The sequence below is a fragment of the Astatotilapia calliptera genome, chromosome 20, assembly GCF_964374335.1.
Source record: "Astatotilapia calliptera chromosome 20, fAstCal68.1, whole genome shotgun sequence".
Lineage (NCBI taxonomy): Eukaryota > Metazoa > Chordata > Actinopteri > Cichliformes > Cichlidae > Astatotilapia > Astatotilapia calliptera.
In genome coordinates this window covers 25,595,256-25,614,634 of record NC_137441.1, presented here as the reverse complement: position 1 = coordinate 25,614,634, position 19,379 = coordinate 25,595,256, and positions in this window count along the sequence as shown.

Genomic DNA, 19,379 nt, shown 5'->3' with positions numbered 1-19,379 from the left:
AGCCCACTAAGTTAGGTCCATAAAAACGCGGTTGAACAAGCTCGATAAGGAAGGTCAGAGTTGTGACCTGATGGAACATCTTTGGGATGAATTAGGGCAGAGACTGCATTTCAGGGCGTTTCATCCAACATCAGGGTTTGGCTTCTGGAAGAATGGTCAAACATACTCCTAAACTTTGTGGAAAGCCTTCTCAGAAGAGCTGAAGCTGTTATAGCTGCAAAGGATTGTCTCACATCTCATCCCTATGGATTAAGAATGGGACGTCACCCAAGTTCACGTATGCAAAGGCAAATGAACAAAGTGCTTTAAACGCAGTGTACAAACATTTCTTTAAACCATTTAGTCGACCTTCAAAGAAACTTACATTACAAATATAAAGGGCACGGCTTTCTTTAAGTGTAATCACTCTCCATGTATCCTTCTCATACACTGCTGCATGTCTTTCTGAGTCTGCTGAATGAATGAATCACATCAAATACCCACGGTGTTGCTTGAGTTGTTCAAATATTTGAAAAAGGAAGTGGCAGTGAAGGAGACACAGACCGGCAGGGGAAGTCGGATGAAGAGGAACGACACTAGCGGGTTGACATTTGTGTATATGTGAGAATTATATCTGCCGTAATTGCTTTCTCAGTTGTGCATGTAACATGCATCTCCATGACGGACTTGGTTTTGTAAGTCATCCATCATCGTCCTCATGCCACCACATAGTTTGTAGCACAAATTCAATATGAACATGTCGTAAAGATAGAGGCACATTACGATGCGATGGTTTCAGTGTCTGCCTTTATGTGTCAGGATGCATGCTTGTGACTGCTGAGTGCTCAGTCAGCAAAGGGCTGCTTGCTCTACAGGCTGCAGGCACCCTTTGATGGCCTCTCTGTTTCGCTGCAAAGTTAACAGGCTAATCGTTTGCTCTGCTATTTTCTTACAAATTACCTAAAATTACAGAACTTGATACAAAACGTTTTTAAGTTTATCTCAAGAATCCAGCATGTTGAGTTGCAAATAAAGAGCGACATGTAGACATGACATTTACTTGGGCCTTTTCTGTAACAGAGTCACATGCTCGATGAGCAGTGGGTTACCAGGGCACTGGTAAAGAAGAGTAGAGCCTTGCAGAAGATCATATCTTGATTGTGTCTAATTAAATCATATTTAAATTAGTGATTAAAGGTTACTTTAGTCAACATTCTCTTTTTAACAATGTATCCAATACCTGCACATGGTTTGGATGTGGATGCATGCATAGTGGCAAACCTAAAGCACCGTCTATTTCACTATTTTGGTTTTATGGCATTTTCATTTAACTCTTATTATCTGCTTAAACTTAGTGAAGATGATCAGCCCTCATACAGATAAGGATAATGGCTCATTTCTGAACACAGTGGCACATTTAACTGCTGAAGAGGTTTATCAGATTTGCTGGACACAGACAATAGTCAAAATCAATGTTCGCAGCACATTGTGTTTTAAGGGACAATGATTTCACCTCATACACCTATAGTGTTAATATGTTAACTGTGTACAGCTGCTTCAAAGGTTATCAGATCAATAAATGACTCTTATCCCTGATATCAATCCCTTAATTGTACTACAGGTACTTTACCTAAGTGCCTGTAGTACCATACTAATAGGCCAGAATGTCTGCATCATCCATTCTGATCACTGATAAAGCAGAAATGGCCCAGATTACATAAGCAACCTCTCCAGAATAAGAGCTGGTAAAATCTATGCTAGTGTCGTCCAGTCCACTATCGCACCAATGTGTGCTAGATTAACCTGTCCACTCTAAGAAAGTGGGGTTTTTCTTCTATGAGGTGTGGAAAACCTTTTTAACACCCAACAAATTTAATTAAAAACACATTTATTTCCTAATTATTTGGTTTAGGATGTCTAAAAAAATTCTGGTGCCTCACAGGACACAAATCTCTCCAAAGGGAAATTTTAGCAAATGTTCTTTTACTTCCCAACTGTTCTCATCATTTTCAAATGCTGTTATAGCTAAAATGGTTTTGGGTCCAAATGCAATGCTCCAGGCAAAAAATATCAAAAAGGTTATATGATATAGCACTTAGTGTTTCAGTGATTATTTATAGGTGATATGTGTCAGCACACGGGGAACTAGAAGCTCCAAAAAAAGAGTCAATAGCAGAATAAGCTGTTTGGCACCAGCAGAGAAGATCTGGCAAGTGGTTTTTTTGTCGCAACCCACATACTCAACGTTGCTGCTCAACCCACAAATGCATCTTCCTTACAAATGTGGCACCATTAGGGGGGAATAAACGGGCTTTCCAACATCCCCATGAAGCATCAGTACAACAAAGAAATATTTAACCATGCATAAATATCCTTACACCCTAAAAATCAGGAAAGAATCCATTCAGTTTCTTAACCACGTATCCAACTATCCCCAGGGCTGCGGGGGCACTGAAGTCTATCCCAGCTGACATGGGTCAAGAGACAGTGCACACCCTGGACATGTCTCCAGTCTATCACAGGGTACAGACAATCAGCTACTGCTAAATATGCCATACTTTTTGTGACACATTGCCAGGTCGTGTGTGTTTATGGGAGGTACCTGCTCTGCAGTCTGCTTACCTTTGCCCTGCATATACATCTCCCACACACAAGCAGCAGAGCGGTGACTCAGCTGTGCAACAAGCTTCCCGTGCAGTTGTCATTTTTAGAGCATCCCTAGGCCTCTGTCTAGAAAAAAAAAATGAAACATTGAGTCAATGGCTGATTTGAGGATCTTTTAAAAACCAAGCTGAATTTTTTTATGTAATGTCTAAGACTTCTTTTTTATCATCTGTGCAATAATCACATGAATGAAGTGACGCTCTGTGCCTGTATTGTATTGATATGCTTATATGCAGCAGTTTCTCTGCTTTTGGCAGGTACTGTAAAGCAGACAGCAGACTGCTGCAAGCTAAGAAAGAGAAAATTCTAACAGAGCCTAAAGTACTTTTTTCTGAGGGATTTTTGGTTTGTCAAGTGGCCAGTTTCAATTCAGCTGGAGACTGGAGAGCCGAAGGGATGGGGATTGTTAGCATCTTCTCTATTGGTCCACACAAAGTTTCCCAGTGACTAACTAGGATGTTAGGTAAGTTTTCAAAAAAAAGGATAGCTGAATGGATGCTCAACTCAGTAGGTCCTCTGGGAAATTATTTTCAAAATACTTTGTTAAATGTTAGTTTATTGGTGTTCGTTTTGTTGTTTGTTCTTTACGTGAACAATACCAAGAGCTGTGTGCATTTTTAAGAGCTACTATCAGCTTCTAAAAGCACACACACACAACAAATGATATGTACTGGTGACATGGTGGGTGTCACAGTTAAGGGTCAAAACACCCAGTGAAGACATCATCTCGAGGCGAAAGGCTGCAGTTGCTTTATAAGAGCGACAGCATTTGTGGCATCTTTGGATTTATTAAGCCATTTTCTAATTTTTGTGATATTAGAATATATTCTAACTGTCATCATCAAGTTTGTCAGCATGTGTGAAAAATGCAAAACAGCACAATATGGCAGTGCTGCTAGAGCAAACTGCTGCAAACATTTAAAAGATGGCCATTCTGGCACCAAGTCGAAAAAATGGAAAGGAACCATACTGGACAATTGAAGGCTCAAGCAACCCCCAAACAAGTATATGAACAGCTCCCAACGTGCTAACAAGCCTGCTATCATGACTGTAAATGCTCAATCACCCAGCAACTATCAGCCATTGTCATTTCTCCTCCATCACTGTCCTCCAACTATCAGGACTGAGGCTGTACCCTCCTCTACCCACCAGCACACATCCAAAACCACTGCTTCCCCACCTATCAGATCCCAGTCAATGATCTCAAACTTCCTATAACTTGCCAGAACCTGGGCAGGATCACTGCTCCTTATTGAGTGTTAAATTACATGAATTATGCATTCTGGCTTAGAGCAGGAAGACATTATGGCACATGGTCCCATCCTAGATATTACAAAGGTGGTATAAATATAGAGTTAATCTAATCTCCATTATCCACTTAAATGATGATATCTGCTTTGATGTAACCTACCAGTAACCATGAACATCACAACTGCCTTACAACATAGTGCATTACTGTTATATACTAAACTTCATCACAGTGCTGAAAATCAACCTCTTGTGCACTTTGCTTTGTTTTCATGCAACCTTTAAATAACAAAAAGTTAATATACTTCAGTTTCTTTTTCAGGACACTCACAATTTGAGAAAATTAACTTCAACCTCATGTCATGTATGGATCCTCTATCTGACAGGAAAAACAGAAAACTAAACTAAACTAAATGAGGACATTAGATGTAAGCTTTACAGTTCCAGTTTATCAAATATCACTGCACGTTCCTTACCTTCTAATGTAATCTCTCTTCTTCCTCATCTCACATTATTTTCTCTCCCTGAGTAATACAGCATTACCTTTAGCTAGCAGACACACTGTGTCACAGTTTGCACAGAAACACTTTGTGTGTTTGCTGGTATTTGTTGAGCTGTTAGAAATGTTGCATTTGAAATTACCTTCCCTTAAAAAAAGATTGCTCCTCTTCTGTTGCTCCAGCTAAATGCTGGAGCTGTACTGTGACTGCAACTTCATTTACATCTGTACAAAGAAACATAATTCTGGATCATTCCAACCCACTTTAACACCTTCGTACAATAAATGATACAGAAATGATATGCTTTTGTGTCTTGCATCTTTTGTGTGATAAGCAGTGGTTATGGATACACCAATAACACTGTTGTTTATGTGTTATTGTTCTGTCAATTTTAATTTAAATTGGTTTGATGTTTGAAGGTTTGCAGGGAGAGGAAATAACTCCCCTGAAATGGCTTAAACCTAAACTAACGAACCTTTTTTGAAAATGCAAGGGATGGAAATGACAGATATCTGTTTTAGAATGTATAATAGCTAAAGTTGCGAGAAAAATAAATATTCAAATAAAGTGCAGATAGCTGAAAATTCTAGTAACAAACTATTTTTGCTTTGTTACAGTCTGCCTTTGCAGATTAGTACATAAGAAACCAGTTAAACAGTGACTTTGCTAATACACCATCTCGGTTATTCAGTTTTATTTTTCCTGCTTCTAATTCACTTGTTCCCTAAAATACCCCACCACCTAACAGGTGCATGAGGAAGAGATGGTCAGTGTCATTCACTTCACCTGTCAGTGATTGGTATATATTATCAGGCTACACAAAATCATGATAGAGTCCTTTTATTAAAGTCACAATACACCTTTACACTAATTCCTTTTGCATGTCATACTCGTGCAAACAATGGAGAAAAGCTTTGGACACGATGCAAAAAGACCAAAGGCCACAAGTAAAACACCCAGCAGCTCATTGCGCAGGCAGAGTCTTACCTGGCAAGTATCACCATGCTAAAAGTGGCCAAATGTAAGACACCAAGAGGCATGGCACATCCAAGAGATTAAAACGGAGCATTTCTCTCCAATATAAGAGCTAAAAAAACACACACACATACAGGCTCACAACAAAGTATTTCTTTTTTCTTAAAGTACCAGTTCCTTCTGTTAATAGTCTTCCTTTGAGTCTACATCCAGAAATAAAATGGAGACATTTTACAAGCACTGCAGCATTCATGAAGACGGGTTATACAAAGCCAAACATTAAATTCTGAATGAATTAAATTATTTCCAAAACAAAATTCCAATTACCTCCTCCGAATTTATATAAAGTGTTTATTCCATTCCCCCTGTCCCCTTATCTTATTTTCCCTCTTTTGTTTGTAAGTGTATCAACTTTAATTCTTTTTGGCAGAAAATTAAACTTCATATTTTCTCTCTGTACTTCTTTGTCTCTCTCTCTCTCTCTGTCCCTCCTTTCTGCCCTCTCCTTTTGCTGGTATCAAAATGCGTGCAGCGTGAAATTAAAGCCAATGCATTTCTGACTCTGAAATAAATTCACCCTCCTGATGAGGTTGGACTTGGTCCAAGGCTCAGTGATGAAAACACTTTTACACTTATTTTCCTTCATGGTAGAATTATCCACTGCCTATTATAGTTCAGCATACATGACTCTTTCCTCTGGGAATGTGGCTGCCGTGTTTAACAGGGCGTGCTGTTTTTCATGGCCATTTATGAATTCTCTTCATGTCCTCAAGTGCCTTAAAGAATCTGTGTTTTTCTTAGGTAAAGTGTTAGATCTGACCAGTACAAGCTATGATTTGAGCATATGGCTTCAAGGCCTGACCATGTTCTTTGTATGGGCATCATCGGGCCAGTGATAAATTATTGATAAAAGGAAAATGTAACAGAAAAAAATATCTTGTTTAAAAATATTTAGTTTTTCAAGTTACAAATGATCCTGTGAAAATGGAGCAGTTAATGGAATACTTTGGTCAAACATCTTAAATTAAAGGGTAGAATTTTTCATTAAAATCCTGTGTGGTGGTTGTCATGGGTGTGTGTGGATGAGAGGAAGAGAGGACCCAAACGCAGAACTCGCTGCTAGGTGAGAATTGGTGATTTATTGTAGATAATGGAGAAATGAACAGAACATAAGACGACTGACTGACTGGACAACTGAAAAGTTGTGTCCCAAAACGTAGGCTGCATCCTTCGAAGGACCAAGCGCACGTAGACCACGAAGGCCGGGTCCTCCAAAGGATGCCGCCTACGAATGGCTGACTGCGCATACGGCACTCACGGGAATGACAACATCAATGACAAGACGAAGGACTGGCGGGAACTGAGGGCTTAAATACAAGACTAACGATGACGACGATTGGAGACAGGTGAGTACGCGGCTGAACTTGACTGACTAATGATGCATGGAATAAACTGGAACACAATACACAGGTAGACAGGCTGGCACAAAAAACAGGAAGTGAAAAACATGGATGTGAAAAATAAACTGAACATGACAAAACTGAAAACCACCCAGGAACCCTGACAGTGGTGTAACGAGGCAAAATTACAATATTTGGTTCTTCAAACCTACTGATATGAAGACTGCTTATGAAAATGCACAAAATGTACAGAATTTTGACTTTTTATTTCTCTTTGAATGCAGCATTAAATTAGTGGGGAAAATAAGTGGGGATAGGTTGATTGGAAATAGGTTGACTGGACAGACTGGCGACCTGTCCAGGATGTACCCTGCTTCTCACCTAGCTGGGATAGGCTCCAGCGCTCCCCGCAACCCTGGAGAAGGATAAGCGGAAGCGAACCGATGGATGGATACTCAGAAAAAATACTGTGAGTCAAATGTAAATGATCGAATCTTCTCCAAAATGTGTGTCATCAGTCTGTTCATACATGATAAACATCTAGGTGTGAACACATGTCGTTGCAACAGATAACATTATCCAATTTACATCTTATACATGTGATTAGTGAGTGCTCTCTGATTCCACATGGTGAACGCAGGAAGTGATGTAATTCCTTTGTGCACTGGGCTAATTATGCACGCTCTCTTTATACTTAGCCAAACAGCATCTGCCTCTCAGCTGTTAGTAACATAGTAGTTAATGCACAGTCATGTTTATGGTGTCTAATTGAAACTAATTTGCATTTAAACTAAACAAAGAAACCAATTAACCAGCTACGATTACCTATGGATCTGTGTACTTGTGCATATTCAAAAGCTTTCCAGAAGTCAATAAAACTGGAAATCTAAAGTTTCACCACCCAGCATAAACATATTATGTGATATGGGGCTTAAGTTTTTTTTTTCTAACAAGAATTCCCAGAATACACTTTTTTCTTCAAGTAAAACACGGAGTATTACTTGCTGCAAGTATGAACAAATAGCACCAGTATGACTGCAGAATAATAACATTATGGTTCTTCTAGAGGATGTTAATAGAGATGAAACAGCAGACTGTAATTCTTTTAGTCTTTAAATTACCCGCGTTCAAGCAATGCAGGTCCAGCTCTACAAGCTGTAACTTACTGTTTTGAAGGCATAAAAGTTCCAACTAAATTTCTGCTGTTACATATTGGATTTTCAGCAATGCTGCCTCTGAGGCAACTTTAGCAATCGGTCAGCTTTGATAGTCTAATAGCGCCCTCCGCGGCACCAGCTCAACGATGATGTATTCCGGTTCACAGATGACCAAAAAGGAGCTGAAGGCAGTTGAAAACGACTCTGTAGCTCATAAAATATTGATTATTGAAACATATAGTCCGATTTTCTTGAATCATGGCCTCTTGGAAGCCATGGAGAGTGTTAAGAATTACAGCCAGTCCTGTTTTATTCATGACTTTGTTCCTTATAGCCCCCAGAGGTATCATTATTGCTCAATTGCCAAATAACCATCTTTGAACTTTTTTTTTCCTTCGCCACTCATTCAGAAAAATTGCTACGGCTCATCATCATGCAAAGCTGAGAGCCAGGACCATATTTAAAATTTGAGTTTATTTCCCCTTTAATCTTTGATGATTATAACTCACGCAGCAGTGCTCCGGCACTCAGGTGGTGATTATTCATTCACTAGCCCTTTTCTCTCTTGGCTGCAGGTTGCTCCCAGTCCAGCCATATTAATCAAGTGCTGCTCTAATTGACTGATTAAGTCGTGTCTCCAGAAGCCAAAATGGCTGACTGACTCATTAAACTATGACACATATTCTGGTTGCAAAATGGCTGACTGCAATCCAATTTCCCCGTCATTTATAGGCACTAAAAATTGTCCTTTTTTCCATTAATTCAGATTTAGTGTTGAGTCCAGCATCTTCTGCGAAACCACACGTTCGATCAATGAGTGTTTCCAAAGGAAGAGAGTTGCATGTGGCATAGCAACAACTTCATTAATTTTTCAGAACTATTATTCATTCCTGACACAGATAAGTCGAGACCTACACTGATGCTGTGTGCTTTTTTCATTTGAGACAGGTGAGCTCTCACACGCAGTCACAGTTTCTGAACTTAAAGCTAAATAAGCTGAGCTTAGTGACGGCTGTCTGAATATTATTTACTGTTCATAAAAGTTTAATCTGTTTGCTAAAGTCTCAAGAACATTTTCAAGGATTTTTTAAAAAGAGGATGTTCCTGTTCTGGCTTTATAACTAAGTCACTGAGTTAAAATTTTATTTATTCAGCAGGAATCCAGCAACTGTAAAAGAAATGTGATAAATTTCATAGCCAGAGCTATCATTTTTATACCTGGCAGGATTATGTAGGTAAGTGTATCACCATTATTATATCCCTCTGTCCAGGATATTGTTGAACTCCCTGCCTTCTGTCCTCCATCAATAAAATATGAGAAAACTCAAAATGACCTCTTCTTCGCTAGCAAAATTAGCAATATATTTTCATAAGCCTTGGTCCCAGAATGAGGATGAATTTGTCATATGGGTCCCAGGTTAAGAAATAAGGCCTGCATTGGAGAGGAAATGTGCTACCTGTGGGCTGCCAAGTGTCTGTGCAAGAACCCACTGGGACCAATTCATTATATTAGCATCCCCCATGGCAAGAGTTTGTCTACAGGAAAATGCAGGAAAATATAGCGGCCAGGGAAATCCATCTGCACTGAGCTAATGAGGCAGCAAAGAGCTAGTGAGTACTTCTCCTAGCAAAACATAGTCACACACATTCTTACTCGCAAGCGATGCATTTGTGAACAGGATATAGAAACAGGGCAGAAAGTGGCAGCATTCAGAAAAGAGATGGTTTTCTTTTTTTTTCTTTCTGAAGTTTCTAAAATAATCTATGAAATGTTGATTCAGTTCTGAATCTGTGGTATTATTGGACTTTAAAAAATATATTTTCTTCAGTGTTGTGCTAATGGAAAAAGTTATGAATAAAAAAATCACATTATAAGTGCGCCCCAGGGCAGCTGTGGCTACAATGTAGCTTGCCATCACCAGTGTGTGAATGTGTGTGTGAATGGGTGGATGATTGTGTATAGTGTAAAGCGCTTTGGGGTCCTTAGGACCAAGTAAAGCGCTATACAAATACAGACCATTTACCATTTACAATTTAAAAAAAACATAGTTACAAAACAGGAATAAAATTATGTTTTAAAGACAAATGTGCTTGCTGTCAAATATATGGTCTTACATTCATTCCAACATACACATTTCCAGGTACATGTTTGATTTTATACTATGGACAAAAATAATGGGAGAAACAAAGGAAAAGCTAACCTATACAAATCTATTTTAAGGTTCTCAGTAAGAGTCTTAGTTTTGCCAGGACTGAGATGAAGGAAACTAAGACACTAATGTCTGTAAAAGCCTTCACTGAGAGGCTGCTGAGGTTGGTTGGCTTAACAGAAAAGTACAGCAGTATATTGTCAGCATAGCAATGGTAAGAAATAGTGTGGAACCAGTCATGCAGATGAAGCTGAGAAAAAGCGATGTCAAAGGCTGCAGATAAAAACAGCAGGACTAAAATGCAATATTCATCTTGATCTAAGTTCATAAGAATATCACTTATCAAAATGTATCAAAGATACCCATATGGAAAAGATATATATAAATCTTATAAAGTTTGTATCTGTCTTGTGTGAAACTTGTATGAAAAGCATACAAGAGTGAAAACAGATATAAGATCCCTTGAAAAATTATATAATGAAACTTGTATGTTTTGGATACTTACTAAAACAATATATGAAAGTAATGAGAAAGTGGCCACTTTCATGAGTTTTTACTATTTCTTTTCCATATGGGTAGTTTCCATCAACTAGCTGACAGAGCTGATGAGCAACAACTTGCTCAAGAATTGTTGAAATGAACAGCAGTTTATATCTGGGTCTGTAGTTAAGGCTGGCCTAACTGTAGTTAATTACTTAATCTAGTGCGGTAATGTATTGCATTCATGTATTACTGAAAAATGTAATGTGATTACAGTAATACATAACTTTGGAACATGTTGCATCCAACGCTGGATCCAGGAAGGGTTTTTTTAAGTAACGTAAAAATGATGGCTGTTTTTTTTTTTTCATCTTGTATGCACCCAGATGAAAGGGATTGATTAATAATAGAGAAGCCAGGGAGAGATGACAGGTAGAACTCGTTTAATAAATTTAGGAGGGATATAATGTCAGTTGGGCAGGAAGATGTGTACATCTGAGAAATTTTATCAAGGAGATGTGTCCTGGAAATGAGATTAAACTCGGATAATAGCACTGGATGATACACTTGGGCAGGTTGATAGGATCTTGTATTGAACTGTGACTGTGACCTGTTCAAGTCACATACTACTGATCTTTCCAACAAAGAAAAGTAGAAGTCATCAGAGCACATGGCAGGGAAAGCATACTGAGCAGGATTAAGGATTCTGTTACTGGTCTTCAACAAAAACCTTGGATTGTGCTTACAAACAAACCACCAAACCTTACATCTGCATCTAATTTCTTCATGTGAAGGTAGTATGTATATGGAGGTTTCTGTTGTACCATCTCCATTCTGCCTTTCTATACATGCTTCTCTAATGACAAATATTATTGTTGATCCAGAGTAAAGGATTGGTAACTGGGGCTAAGCTGGCTTTTAAGGGGACTACATAATCAAGAATATATTACATCAATCACGTAATTGATGAGCAATAAGTCACTGATATATAAATAATTAGGTGTTGATATGGGTACATTAGAAAAGAGAACTGAAACCCTTGCTGCCAAATTCTCATTAAAGATGCAATAATGAGCAATTTGGCTGTGGAAAGACAACACTGTCTGAAACAGTTGAAAATGAGCAGATCAGACATACAGTACATCTGGAAAGTATTCAGCTGTTTTGTCTCACATTTTGTCATGTCACAGCATTATTCCAAAATGGATTAAATTCATTCTTCGCCTCAGAATTGGACACACAACACACTGCGATGACAAAGTGAGAAAAAATATAACATGCACGTAAGTATTCAAAGATTTTGGTCAATACTTTTTGGAGCACGTTTGGCAACAAGTTTTTGAGTATGATTATACAAGCTTTGCAGTTTCTCCAGTCTTGTTTCTTTAAATCTCTCAAGCTCCATTAGGGTGGATAGTGAGATATCTGTGCACAGCCATTTTCAGATCTCTCCAGGCTCTGTCTCCAGAGATGTTCACTAAGGTTCAGGTCTGGGATCTGGCTGCACCACTTAAGCACAGTCAAAAAGTGGTGCTGAAGCCACTCTTTTGTGGTCTTGGCTGTGTGCTTAGGGTCATTGTCCTGTTGGAAGATGAACTTTCACCCCAGCACGAGGTCCAGAGCAGGTTGTTATCAGTGGTGTCTCTGTGCATTACTGCATTCATCTTTCCCTTGACCCTGACTAGTCTTCCGGTTCCAGCCAGGTGATGAGCATTGCCTGGTTTCTTTCAGATATGATTTTTGGCAGTTTGTCATCATTAGAAAGTCCTTCAGGTGGGCTGTCGTGTAGGTTGGCCACTGTAGCATGCAGGCGTGATTGGTAGAGCGCAGCAGAAATTGTTGTCCTTCTAGAAAGTTCTCCTTTCTCCACAAAGCAATGTTGGAGCTCTGTCAGAGTGACCATTGGGTTCATGGTAGCCTCCCTGACTAAGGCCATTTAACCCGGATCACTCAGACTGACCAGGCAGCCAGCTCTAGGAAGAGTCCTGGTGGTTTCAAACTTATTCATATTATGGATGATGTAGGCCTCTTTTCTCATTGGGATCTTCAATGCTGCAGAAATTATTCTGTCCCCTCCACCAGATCTGTGCCTCGATACAATCCTGTCTCTGAGGTCTACAGACGATTCCTTGGATTTCATGGCTCAACTATGGGACATTATATAGACACGTGTGTGCCTTTCCAAATCATATCCAGTCAACTGAATTTACCACAGGTGGACTCTTGTCCAAACATGTGACATACGATCAGTGGAAACAGGATAGAAAGGAAAGGCTTCGAATACTGTGTAGAATTCTGAAGTTAAAAAAGAATTTCATTCATTTTGGAATAAGGCCATAACCTTACAAAATGTAGAACAAGTGAAGCGCTGTGAATACTTTTTGGATGCACTGTATGCCGGAAGATTACAGAATGAGTAAAAATTGCCAAGAGTAAAAATCAGACTGAAACTTAAAAGGCACAGTATTCAAATTAATAAGCCTGTGTATAGAAATGTGGTCAATATAAAACTTTTTGTATCTGTACCTTATAAACACTGATTGGTAAAGTTAAGGTGGCAGTGTAACAGCTATAGCAGTGGTTAGGCAATTTAGCTGGTGAAAAGCTTTTTAATTGCAATGACAGGAAATCAGCTGTGCCTGTAATAGAGTGGGAATGGACAAGAAGAGTTAAACCCCTAATCATTAAATAACTGTGACTTGAATATGTTTTGTTAGACATTTCATGTAAAACAAATAGGGTTAGGGTCTATAAATATATGGACAACTAGGGTCTTACCCTAAGACCCTGTCAAGGGTCTAATACTTTCTTAAATTATAGGAACTTTCTGGATGGGGCTGAGAGTCACTGTTTCTTTTTTTTTCTTTTATAAGAAAAGCTGTAGACTGAGCTCACGGGTCCATAATTATGCTTAATGTGGAAGAAAACATCCAGCAAGAAAATGAACTGCTATTTTTATTGTAGACATAATGAGAAGGCTGTCAGCTAAACAATTAGACTAACCTCCCAAAGATTAAGACTAGCTTTCCACCCTGCATATTCCATGTGCACAGGGACTGACCCCAACCATTCCCATTTGAAATGGCTACTATTTGAGACACATCACCTGTGGTGGCTGCACACTGGCTGTCAGCCCTAGTTATATAAAAACCAAATATGCATGGACTCTTCAAGCCTTTGATTTCCATCATTTTAAAGTCAAGCAGACATGTGTTGGCCTTAGCAATGAGTGTGCCTGGTCAGTATCTTTACCAACACTGAAGTCACGATCGCAGAAATGTTCTTCTCTACCCCTCAGACAAGAAAAGACTAATCTGATGCCTCCCAGGCACACTTGATAACTGTGGACAGGGATCATTTATCATCAGCCACTGGCAGGTTGGATGGCATAACATGTCGCTTATACTCTCAATCTCAAGCAAGAAAGCAAGATCTTGGAATGTATTACTATCTTCTTTGGTTCCAGAGAGACAGCTCGCTAGACATCAATGTCCCAGGGACTTCTGTGCCTCCTTTCCTTTCAGTCTCCTGCATCTACTCAATAGAGTCCTGGTGCAACAAGTGAGCCTTATTTCTTGTGGCTAGTTAGAAGATATTGTTCTGAGCAACTGCACCATTCCTTCACGGATACTTCTGGGAACTAGTGATCCAACATGGCCTTCTGCCCCAAGCACAGAGAAACTGCATTATTTACACAAATCTACTAATGATCTTTCTTCACATTACACTCCTGGTAATAGATCTTCACCAGATGATGGAGCTGGCAGTCGTGGAGAAAGGCCTTCGGCAGTCTTCAAACGATCATCTTGGGGAATGTGAGGTGTTCGGACAGTAGTATAGACAGGCTCGGTGAGTTCATTAAGACTCAGGTGGAACACAGTGAACATAGTTTGATGTGCTTTGAACAGCATTGGGGCATTGTAGCAAGACGGACCACGTACACATCGCCCAGACCAAAGTGTGACCCAACTTGGCTTCAGGTTTGTGTTTTTTTCTGGTGGACAGAAAAACTGAACTGATACTACTGGAATGCATCCATATAACTCACTAAAGGAATTTATCACCGTTGCTCCGGTGTGAATCCAGATTGAATCACTGTTTCAGTCCTCTACCATTTGTGAAAGAGTTCGTTTAAATGACTGTGGTGAATGGTTTCAGTGCTGGACTTGTTCCAATGATCATCATAGGGAATGTGAGGTGGTTGGACGTTCCCAAAGGTGATGAATGCATCCCGACCCTCTGTGGTGCTACTTTCTCTAACAAATGTTTCAACTCTGCCTCAAGAACAGATACAAAAACATTATTATCTCATACCACGATACATGCATTTATTTTAAGATCCTTATTATCTTTTTTTCTTTTGTTTTGTTTTGCTTTGTGTTCCTGCAACACATTAATTTCCTGGCTTTTCCATGGGTGTTCTCTCCTGATACTCAGGCTAGTCAAGTTAACTGGTGATTCTAAATTGAATGTGAGCTTGAATAAATGTCTCGCTCTCTGCTGACACACTGCAGACCTGTCCTGGGTGTGCCCATCCTCTCCTTTTATGACAACCGGGACAAGCTCCCTCAACCCTAAGCCGCATAAGTGGTTAAGGCATTAATGGAAAATATTTATACAATAGAGAGGGTCATGTCATATTTTATCAATACAGTGGAGGGTTACATTACAACTAAAGTTCTCCCACCTCCAGCTCCAGGCTGCTTAGAAACATAATCTAATTATGACTTACAAAGATGCCAACCATGTGCTTAAAGCTAAACATTGCATGGCAACAGCAGCTGTAATGTGTTTCGACATAAGCAGTACCATGTGGGGCATATGTTTTATATATATATATATATAAAGAGTGAGAAAACATGTAGGCTGGTCTTTAATATATATTTAACAGCTTTCAATGGGTATTTTGGAACATATTCTAATTCATAAAAGTACAAATTCTTATTCCATTTTGTGTTTTGTTAGTGTTTTTTGTATTAGATTTTGTGTGTGTGTGCAAAAAGACTGCAATCAGACTCTTCTACAGGATTAACCAAAGCTGCACTGATCAACACTGAATGACAGTCCAGGCGAGCAGCAACTCAACCACTACAGCAAACAAATAGCCTCACTGACCAGTGCACCTCCAGCAACTGTGCGCTACATTACCGTGCAGCAATAGCCAACGTTGCTAATGAGCTATTACAGCAGTGACCTCCGGGACAAACTCATTACCAGGTGACAATAGACGCCAGACAGAAGCTAGATTCATTATCATAATTATCAGCACCGCCTTTATTGCAGCTCGCAGGGGTTGTTGATCGAGATACACGCTTGTGTGCGAACCTGCATCTGTGTGACTGAAAGCACAAGACAGAGAGCATTACAAGTAGTTAGAGACCATTACAATACTGTGAAAAATTATCTCAGTGCTGTGCAATAGCTTGGAGCAATTTGACTAGAATTCTCTCATATTTTATAGGCTGTAATGAGGAGGCCTGTACTTTCAAATAACATTTGGACAAGTCCATTACAGCCCCACTGAATCCTGAATGAATATTCTATTTTTTTTTTCCTTTTTGACATGACAGAGTCAAACATCGAGCTCAGAAATGTGTGCAAGGATGCACACATTTGAGAATGGACGGCCACTTCAATGCTTTGCAGCTGTTCCATCTGTTCGCTTGAATCTATCAAATGGTCATCTATCAATGGTCCCTCTTGCTGCTCCCTCTCTTGTCAAACGGCAGAGGGAAGTTTACAAACTTGCGCTTCTCAGGCTTCACGACAGCAGGGAACTTACTCATTACTCATGGAGCCAATGAGAGAACAGGGAAAGATAGGTATGCATCTGATACTCTAGCAGGTAAGTATTTAACAGGTACAGATCGTGGGTAAGTAAGTGTATTGCAGGAAGAGAGAACAAGTGTGTTGCAGGTATTGAGAGCAGATAAGTAATCAACGGGTACTTAAGCAGATGTAAGTATACCTGATGACACCACAAACTCCCAGAAAGATTAAGAGTTAGCAACAGTAGCCGAGCGGCTGGAATAACCACAGCAAAAGACAGTGGCAACTTTTTGACAGTTAGTGAAACCTACAGTAGGTACAGTGCCTATGCTAATGGCACTGTAGAGGTCAAACGATACCTCAATGATGCATTTGTTTCAAGGCCACATGATCCACTAGTTTATTGGCAGAAGCAAAGTGTTACCCTTCGAACCATCTCAACCTAATAGCCGAATAAAGGAAAAAGCCGAAAAGCTTTTGAATAGAAATCTTACTACAAATAAAGACGGTTACTCCAAAATAAGTGTTGATCATCGTTACTGATAGTCTGGTGTAATGTGTAACCTTGTGGAGATGTGACAATACCAAAAGTGGCCAATAGATGTCACTGTGGAGACGGATGTCAGATTGTTTCGTCGGAGTAAAAAAGCACTATATGAGTACCAGCCCATTTATCGTGAGTAACAAAACAGTGCTACCACATGAGCAAGTTAGCATTCAGGCAAGGAGCAGTAGTGAAGTCCTGGTTTAAATACTGTGTTACCTGCAGATGGATGACATACTTCATCTGCAGATTATTTGAACATGATATCAACTTGTTTTTCAGACAACCCTGCTAATTGAGAATATAAATATGGAACAATTAGGAGACTAGTAATTAATTTTGCTTTTCTAGCAGAAAAAAAAGTCTCAGTTTCCATAAAGTGGCCAACATAAAGATGGTGGGTTAATTTGAATTCACTTCGTAAATCTTACAGGTTCACAGTGCTGCTATCAGTACAGTGTTGTGTGGTGCAGAGCCTTTTTAGTGCCTTTAGCAATCTACTGTAGCAAAGTTGGGATAATTTTCATCAGGACAAAATTACAGCAGACAAAATCTGCAGGCAGTATAGCAAATTATTGCTTTCTTGCCCCAACACATTTACCTTTGATGCTTTCTGTCAAACAGGCTCTCTAAGATGTGGTAAATGCTCCATGACATCATGTTTTGAAGCCCATTCTGGGGTTTGGTTGCCTAAACCAAAACAAAATGGGACTGAAAATGACTCCTGCCTCTTTGCAGCATGTGTGGAAATGTATGCAACAGGTTCTGAGTTAGCCACACTGGGCTATACGGGTGGGCAAGAAGTATTTGTGGTACAAATACTAGTAGTGGCAACAAACACACAGTCAGCACTACTAAGCGCATTTCAACACAAATAGCTTCCAACAATGTGCAAGGTTAAAATGGTCACAGGACTTACAATGTCTCTGACAGCAGATATTTTCTACATATCTGTGCGTGGAAATTTCTTCTATGCAGGTAACACAAAGAAGGAACACATCCTGGTCTCTTTTGTTATCACTTGCATCATTTCTTGTGTCACAAATATACCTAACCTGCACAGCCTGTAGGTTAGGTTACCCTGCACCCTTTTCAGCTTGTTAAACCTACTTTGCACAGAATGTAACTGCACTGGATGGAAACTGTAAAGTGCAGCAGTGTTCTGTATAAATACTCCTGGAATACTAGCCTATGTAAAGTTTATTAGGGTGAAAGTTTTTGTTTGAGGGTGATTAGTCAATCAAAAATCCACATGGCGCATCCTAGCAACCCCAACCCTGAATTCAGATTGAACAGATTAAATAAACTCTTAATTAAATACCACAAATAAGCATATAAATGAGTTTCTGAGCATTTAGTATTCCATCAAATAATATTTTCTTCAAGATGCCATCGTTAAAAAAGTGGAAGTGGTGTCCTCTGCAATGCCGCCTACTGTTTTCACTCTTTAAATTTTTCGCTTTTTTTTAGTAGCAAAAAATTAAGAATAAACTGACTACAACATAAATCAAGGATAAGCAATATGTGGTGTGTAGTAAAATAACAAATTTAAACAAGCTCTAAATTGTCAACTCGTTTTCTTGAGGATCTTTCAGCATTCTGGAAAAAAAAAGAGAGAGAGAGAGAGAAGAGGAGCAAACCTCCCGCCAGGCGTATGCGCTGTGTATAATGAGGCTTTTCTGTTTTAGCTATAGTGCCAAAATATTTCAGAACTGAAAACACAAAGTCAATGCAAAATCACGCGGGTCTGTTTTACACGTGTCAAAGGTGAAAAGACAGAACAAGGCAAAAGAGAAGAGAGGATGGCAGGGAGAAAAAAACTCCCAGAACACAAAATGTTATCAAAAGGAAGGAGAGGAGACAAAGAGGGGAAGGATGGAGAGCAAGATTGTAAACAGGAAGGAGGGATGCGAAGAGGATATTCAGAGGAGGAAAAAGTGATCAAGATTAACAGGGGAGATGGAAATGAAGAGCAGATGGATGGGAGGGATGAAAATCAGTGAAGTCAAGAAGAAGGCAGGGAGGAGGGGTAAGGGAAGACAGATATGAACTGACAAAAGGTGGAAGGAAGGAGGCATGGAATAAGGTGACAGGCAAAAAAGAAGCCAGAAAAAAAGATGAAGATTTTTTTTAACGAGGGGAAATGTGAGGGATGGATGAAGAAAGGGGGTGGCTGAAAAGGGAGGGATGATGAGAGAGAGGGAGGCCGTGACGAGGAGCGATTAATAATTTATGATAGCCTCGACTTTCCAAAGCAGCCCAGCGGTCCCGCTCCCTGCTTTCCCCTGACGTTTAATTTGTCTGGAAATCAGCGAGTGTGGAGTCTGATTATCGTCTCCGTCTGCCAACGCCTCTGCCTCCATCTCTGACACCGAGGTGAGATCACAAGCTGTTCAGTACGCACGTCAGCCGGAAATCCTTTAGGTTGAAACACTCATCTAAAGGCTGCACCCATGCAGACACAATGTATCTCTGTGTAAAGCATCTTCTAATCTCCCAGAAGTGCCTGAAAT